Genomic DNA, 7,300 nt, shown 5'->3' with positions numbered 1-7,300 from the left:
GCATTTGTTACAAAACACCAGAAACGAGATGAATTCCCCAAGCAGAGTTTATGGGAATGAGCTCTTCTTTTCTGGGGGTTTTATTTTGTTTTGCTCGAGTCCGTCTGTCACATCTTGAGCATTTCATTATTTAGGAATTTTTGATTTCAGAAGATAAAGTGGTCCCACAGGAATATTTTCAGGGAGATTATTTTAACAAGCACTTTTGTACCAGGAAATCAGTGAGTTTAACCTAACAAGCAACTACCAGGCCAGGGGGACAAATAAATCTAGTTCCCACCTATTAATTTTACAGCCTACATAAAGCAGTGTTGAAGTCAAAAGTATATGTGACCCAAAAAGACATTGCTCATTTTGACACATATATAGCTTGCCCCCTGCCTGAACCCTGTCCCTTAGCCTAAATCCAGGAAGTGGGCTCCCTTTTGTAACGGATCATAGGCCTGTGTGTCAAGAATGTGTTCTACCTTAAACCAAATGTCAGCCTTTCGTAGGGAAGGGATAAGCTGATAGAGATGCTCGTCCCGAACGGGGATAGTTTTCCTTGTTTTGCATTGTGAGACGTGTTTGTTTTATTGCACCACTCCGTGATTCAATCCAGCCAAGCCCACGCAGGAAATATTGGGATTTTGTCTTGCCAAGTTGACATCTGAAAAGAGCAAGCAGGCGAACGCTTCCACTTTAGGAGCATCTGTGGTGGTTAATGAACTATTAGGCACACAAAGAGAAAAAAATGCATCTCAGAGAAACAACTGCATCCCGTGGATGGCAGTGGCCTGGATAACAAGGAAACGTCGCCTGCTTTCATCTCTGTAGGGGAACACGGTGGCATGCAGTGGGAAAAAGAAAACAGAGCTTTCGGCACTCACATCAGTTAAAAATAAAGCACGGAGCCTAAATGAAGAGGGTGACTAACCAATGGAGTTAACGAGCAAGGAAAGCAATGGATTATCCACCACTTGAACTGCGGGCTGGACGTCTTTGTGTTGTCATCCAGCACGAGGCACTGGGCTCCAGGCAGGATAAAAACCAACCCAGAATGTTCAGCCTGCGTAGCCAAGGCACAAGTGGAGGATTTAGCTCCAGTGATCCTGTCCACAACTCCACCATGGAAAGACACGAAGCAGGTGTCAAGAAATGTTTGATGCCAATTCCTAACTAACTGTATTAGCCAGAAAACATAGCAGTCAAAGGGGAAACTTAAGCAGTGCGATAGTTCATTCTGTAATCCCAAAGAAAAGAGGTTTTTGGCTCTGGCATCCGAGCTCTGAGCCTTTCCCTTGATTTCAGCCAGCTTGGGGTCAGGCCCTTGTGTTTTGAAGGCATTCAGAGCTCCTTGTAAGTAGAAAGCAGCTCGGTTGGGTGAGAAGAACTGCCTTGTTGGGAGGAATTTTATCCGTTCTGGCAAAAATCAGCTCCATATCCGATATCCCTAAGCTTTTTTAATTACACTGTAATGGAGAAGGGGCCAGCAGTGTTTCGTAATTAAATCCTGATGCATCAGAGAGTAGATTTTGATACACAGGTGAACAACAAGAACCTCTATTTTACGTGTGGAACCTCTACATTTCATGTACAAATCTGCAATTTCTTGGCTGAAACTTGGCATTATTAAAAACAACTGATGTTGGGTAGCTTTGTAGATTGGGTTGGAAATTCCCAATGCTGAATGGATGCAATACCACCAGAGCACAGGGACAAGGTACGTCTGAGCCACTGTGATTGCACTGAGGTCCTCTCACCATAAAACCTGGAGGGGGTGGTGGTGGTCTTGAGAGCAAACCTCTGCTCAAATAGGATTCATTTGACACAAACCTAAAGGCGAGGGCTCCTGTGAGCCTCAGTCTGCTTTAGGAACACGTTTGGGTCACTCAGGGATAAGCAAAGCACCTTCATGCTGAGTCTGGACACTTGCCTGTCTCTGCAGAAAGCAGAGCTTTGGGCACCTGGTGTTCTTTGCAGTCCAAAGCCCTGAAAGAATAGTGATCTCTGAGAGAAGAGTCCAAAATCCACTCAAAGTCCCATTTTAGACGCTGAGGCAGATGCTCTGGGGTTTGGCAGCTTCTTCAAAGCCATACAAGCACACTGAGTTACAGACTGAGGACCAAGTCCTGGGATGAGACTCTCTTTCCCTCATGCTCCCACTCATGCTCTACTCAGCTGCCTTCCCTTGGCAATAATAGCAGCAGGGAAAGCAGATGGGCTCCACCCTGCAGACAGCCCCCAGAAATTGTCAGAAATACTCATTTTCCATAATTTTATTTACTTCCCCCCCACATCATTTATTATGGAGGAGGAGGACAACATCGAGGACGTTACTCTTTTTTTGTTGTTGTTGTTTAGGTTTGGGTTTCTTAAGCTTTGGGATGACAAGTTACTGTATGGCTTTATGCAAAGCCTATTGCACAGGTCAGATAAATACAATGAGGTGGTGCTGGATGTGATGCTGAGCCTCCAATTGATGTGCCAAGCTCAGCTTTTTTTCATTACACTGTGATTTCAATGCCATCCTTCCTCCTTATTTACTTATTTAATCATGCATTTTATTTCAGCACCTGATAAGATCTCAGGTTCCCCATGCTTTAGTACTATCAAAGCTACCTGTCCCCATAACTCTTTTCCTGGACCTGGTTCTATGTTTAGAGTTGTGTGCAGGCATAGGCTGACTGCAGAATGGTCTGTAAATGGAAAACCCAGGTGGTGGATCAGAGCATCTCCTCCTGGGACCAAACTTCTGTTTGTGCAACTATAGCTCAAACACAAAGATCCCAAATTTGGCTGCTCCAGAGCAGCTTCCAGACCAGGAGGAGTCCCTTGAAGATGTCACTCACCTGCACTTGCTGTGTTGATTTCCCACATGCAAACTGCATTCATACAGCTGGTTTTGTATGCCCATTAAATGAGTTTCTGGAGCAGAAGATTTATTTGGGTTTCTGATTTATTTCCACTTGAAGATTTCAGACTCTCCTCAGAAGAAAAAAGAAAAACAAAACAAAAACAAAAAAAAAAGAGGTTTGACTTTTTATTTTTAACAGAAGAATTTGGTTTGGGAATCAAGGACAGGTCTGGTTTTAGTAGAACAAACAGAAAACCATTTCTTATGATTTTTCAAATTAAAGCCAAACCACATCCCAAATTCTTCTACTGAAAAAAGGTCATTGCCATATTTATTTTTCACACAAATGCACGGGTGAAATGTCCTCTCCTTCCCCAACCAGTTGCAAAAACAGAGCTCCAAACTGAGCTGCTTTAATTTGCTAGCTTTCTTCTGTTGCCTTCATTTCTTCCTCTGCTCTATGTTGACCTCATTGTCAATCCTCCTCGGCTCACAGAATCATACAGGTTGCAAAATACCTTTAACATCACTCAGTCCAAGCCCAACCCATCCCACCATGCCCACTGACCATGTCCCCACATATCATGTCTCCACAGTTCTTGAACACCTCCAGGAACATTGTTTGACTCTACCACCTCCCTGGGCAGCCTTTGCCAATGCCTGACCGTTCTTTTGGAGAATATGTTTCCTAATATCCAACCTGGCCCCTCTTCTGGTGCAGCTTGAGGCCATCACATTTCATCCTATCACTGTTACCTGGGAGCAGAGGTCAACTCCAGTCCTGCTCCAACCTCTTTTCAAGGCATTGCAGAGAGTGATGAGGTCTCCACTAAGTCTTCACTTCTCCAGACTGAACCATCCCAGCCCATCCATCACATGCAATGATGAAATCTCTTTGCAGCCCCTGAAATCAGTCCTTTGCTCTCTCATCATCTCAATATCCACGTGTAGAAGCAGGGATGGAACATTTCTACTGCTAGTTGCAATAGTCACAGGACCTTCCCAGCGCTCCAGCCTCTGTTTCACGAAGGTCTCTCTCTTTGAAGGGAATTATTATTATTTTAATTATTACTATTTAATTATTAATTATTATTGGAATAAAAATCTGTCAGCTTCTGTCAGGCACAGAATTAAATCTAGGTGCAGAAATCCCAGATCACAGACAGCCAAAGGCATTCAAGGGTTGACATTTTTTTTTTCCCAGTGCTGGATGGAGCTCTGAGCACCCCGATCAAGCTGTAGGTGTTACTGTTCATTGTAGGGAGATGAACAAGATGGCCTTTAAAAGAACCTTCCAACTCAAATGATTCTATGGAAAATAAACCCTCTGAAAGCTTCCTTGCAGAGCTTTCCCCTGCACCAAAGCAAACACCAGAAAGCCTTTCAATGGGACACCTTTAATGGCAGCTTGGGCTCCTTTCCCCATCCACGTGCTTTATTTCATTTTTAAGGTGCAAGTACAGCTGAGGTCAGAAATCACCCAAGGCCAGGAGCACTAAGTACTGTACCATGTTCTGTGTTAATGCCATGCAGATTCACAATGCCGGGGGGAAGGCAGCATCCCCTAATCCTAAACTTGTCTGTCTGATGGGAATCTGAGAATCTGATGAGTCTGAGGCCAACATACAGCGATAGAATGCAGTGCTTGCCCCCCAGTCCTTAATTACAATACTGAGAGTGCTGACAGGGAGGAGAAAAGACCTCTGCATATCCACCTCTATGCCTTCCAGAGATAACCCGTCTCCTCTAGGGAAAAAAAAATAAAACCCACAAAACAATTGCAAAAACCACCACAAAAAACACAGCAAAACCACAATGTGCAGTGCTGGACCATAGGTTGGGTGACAACCTTCTTCTCCCAGAGTTAGAGGAAAGTTTGCCCCGTGCTGCCCTCTGTTTCCCCCCACAGGAATTGTGCCTTGGTTTATTTTTGGATATGCACAGAAATAAACACCTCTGCCCCCTCTCTGCTGCGATTAGCAGAGACGTGACGATAATGATTATTTGAGTTTCCTCAAACGAAGCAAGTATTCAATTACATTTTCATTCTTTGGAATGAAACTTAACCCAGTTTGTTTTCCGATAAGACCATATGGAGAGAGGACACAGCTGGTATTTTATCCAAATTAATATGTGTCCTGGCTCAAAAACAGGTCGTGTTTGTAATGAGCTCAATCTTCATATAATAACACTGTTGAAACAATAAACGTCACTTCAGCTCCAATTTGGTGTCTGGGTTGCGAGGCATAAAAACAGTTCTGCTCTGAACTGTCAGGGTGAAGGCTGGATAAACTCGGGAAAGTTCAGGTCAGGTGAAATTTCACACACGGAGACTATTATTGGAGCGAGCAGGCTGGAGAAGCTATTACAGGGAGCATGTGCATCACTTCTCTCCCCATGGACACGAGTCACAGCTGCTGTGCTGGTGACACGTCCTTGCTCCTGCAGGCAAATCAGTAACGGTGAGATGAGCCATGCATGGGGCTGGCAAAGCCAATAAAGTCAAAGCCCTGTGCTGGCCAGAGGTCTGCCACCAAGCATAGGAGCCAGCCTGGTGATGAGGACTGCAGTGGTTGTGTTTTCTTGTGGTCCATTCCATCACCACCAGACTTTCTCTCTCATAAAGGTGAAATCATTATGCACACCTACTCAAGGCTAATTGGCCCAGGCTGCAGTCCAGCCTGTTACCCCAGGAGAGGTTCAGGTTGGTTATTAGGAAACGTTTCTCCTCTGAAAGAAAGGTTAACATTGACAAAGGCTGCCCCAGGAGTGGTGGGGTCACCATCCCTTGAGGTGTTCCAGAACCATGGAAATGTGGCACTGAGGGACATGGTCAACTTCGTGCTCTCTTCCAACCTTAAGAATCATAAAATTGCTCAGGTCGGACAAGATCTTAAAGATCATTGAGCCCAACCACAACCTAACCATACTACCCTAACTGACAAGCATTGAGGGTTTTATGAGTGAAGCTTTTCTTCGAGCCACAGAAATATCTTCAAACAACCATGAGGTTGTTTTTTTTCCAAATTCTGCTTAAGACCTATACCCCAATTCCTGGTCTTGCCCCTCTATTTCAACCACAAACAAAACCTTGATCTTCTACCTATTGATAATCATTCTCTCTTAGCTTAAAAGTCTCTTTTATAAGCTAAGAAAATTCTACTTATTTCTATAATGGAGGGTCTCATCCAAGACCAGGATGGGTAGTTGCTGCCTAAATGACATACAAGCCCTGCCAAGATCTGAAGACTAGGTGTTCCTGCAACAGTCTTTCTGCCAAGGCTGGATTCAATCAACATTTTTATATACAGCAGGTCAAGCACTCAGAGACATCCAGAAGTGTCAGTATGGGGTATCTATGCTTATCAGTGCTCACAGCATTTGTTTAAGGAAGTAGGAAGCCTTAAGTCTCTTCTGGAAGGACTTTGTAGAACCACAGAACTAGTGGAATGTCTCCAGCATCTGTGGATTGGATCACATGGAAAGGTAAAACAAATCTCTGTCCCTCCTTGAACCCATTGCCCCCACCCCAGCTTATGGATAGCTAGTGTTGGTTCAGACCCTATCCTAAAATTACATGAGTCCAGTCAATATTCTGGAAAGCCCTTCTGCTCTATGAGTTAGTGCTCACGTGAAAGCTAAAGATCTCTGAGTGTTAGTTCAATAGAAATCAAACATTCCCAATGATTTCCAATGCTACAAGGGAGGGGGAGGATTCAGCACAACCATAGGCAACCATGTTGCTCTTCTCCTTAATGCTGTAGGAAAGAGTGAGGCTGGGCTGAGCTTTCCCTGAGAGCAGAAACCATCAGGAAGGACCTGAGGAGTGAATGTTTCCTGGATATCAATGAGAAGAGATTCCCTTTCTGGGAAAGAGATGGGAAGGAGCAGATCTGAGATCATTGCATTCTCAGGGGACCACTCACCCCAGGTCTGCACCAACACCTGTTTCCTTCCTACCTCACCCATCAATGAGACCTTTTCCACAGCCTGTGCTTCTCCAGCAGCAAGTGCAGGCATGCTTTTGGTTGCTTACCTCTGGGCTGCTGCAGACTGTAGAGCCTTTCCTGGACAGTTGCCTTTGAGTGCATGCATTGAAGAATCACAGACGCTCCTCCTGGAAGGTCCCAGTTCCCCAACACAACAACATATAATCTGTGTTGAAATCAAGACAGGGGACAGCTGCTTAAATAGCAGAACAGAACCAAGCAGGAAAGAAGAGAAACACAGGACATGCCCATAGCTGCAAAGCACCGCATGCCTCTTTATAACCCTGGTCTCAGTACAATTTCCTTAAGCCATCACCTCACAGCTGATGGCTGCTAATGCAAACAAGCTGTGCTTGACTGTCACAAGCCTACTTACTCCCAGAATCTGTAGCTTTTATACCTTGTCCCTTATTTATGGGGTAAGACTGGCAAAGATATTTATGAGGAAATCACCACTTTCTTCCTATTTCTGCCC

The 7,300-nt window shown here is 44.6% G+C and overlaps 1 long non-coding RNA gene across 1 annotated transcript; it reads right to left on the bottom strand.

Moving 5' to 3' along the window:
* Nucleotides 1–427: 427 nt before the first annotated feature.
* On the bottom strand, nucleotides 428–7,068 carry LOC128080565 (uncharacterized). Its single transcript, XR_008206764.1, has 3 exons — nucleotides 6,873–7,068; nucleotides 2,832–2,967; nucleotides 428–2,210 (listed from the first exon to the last, which is right to left on the bottom strand). It is a non-coding gene; the product is annotated as an uncharacterized LOC128080565 (long non-coding RNA).
* Between the last annotated feature and the right edge of the window lie 232 nt (nucleotides 7,069–7,300).

Source organism: Tympanuchus pallidicinctus, unplaced genomic scaffold (genome assembly GCF_026119805.1).
Source record: "Tympanuchus pallidicinctus isolate F22 unplaced genomic scaffold, pur_lepc_1.0 scaffold2, whole genome shotgun sequence".
NCBI classification, from domain to species: domain Eukaryota; kingdom Metazoa; phylum Chordata; class Aves; order Galliformes; family Phasianidae; genus Tympanuchus; species Tympanuchus pallidicinctus.
The sequence above is the reverse complement of the archived record's forward strand: the minus strand, read 5'-3'. Positions and strand labels throughout refer to the sequence as shown.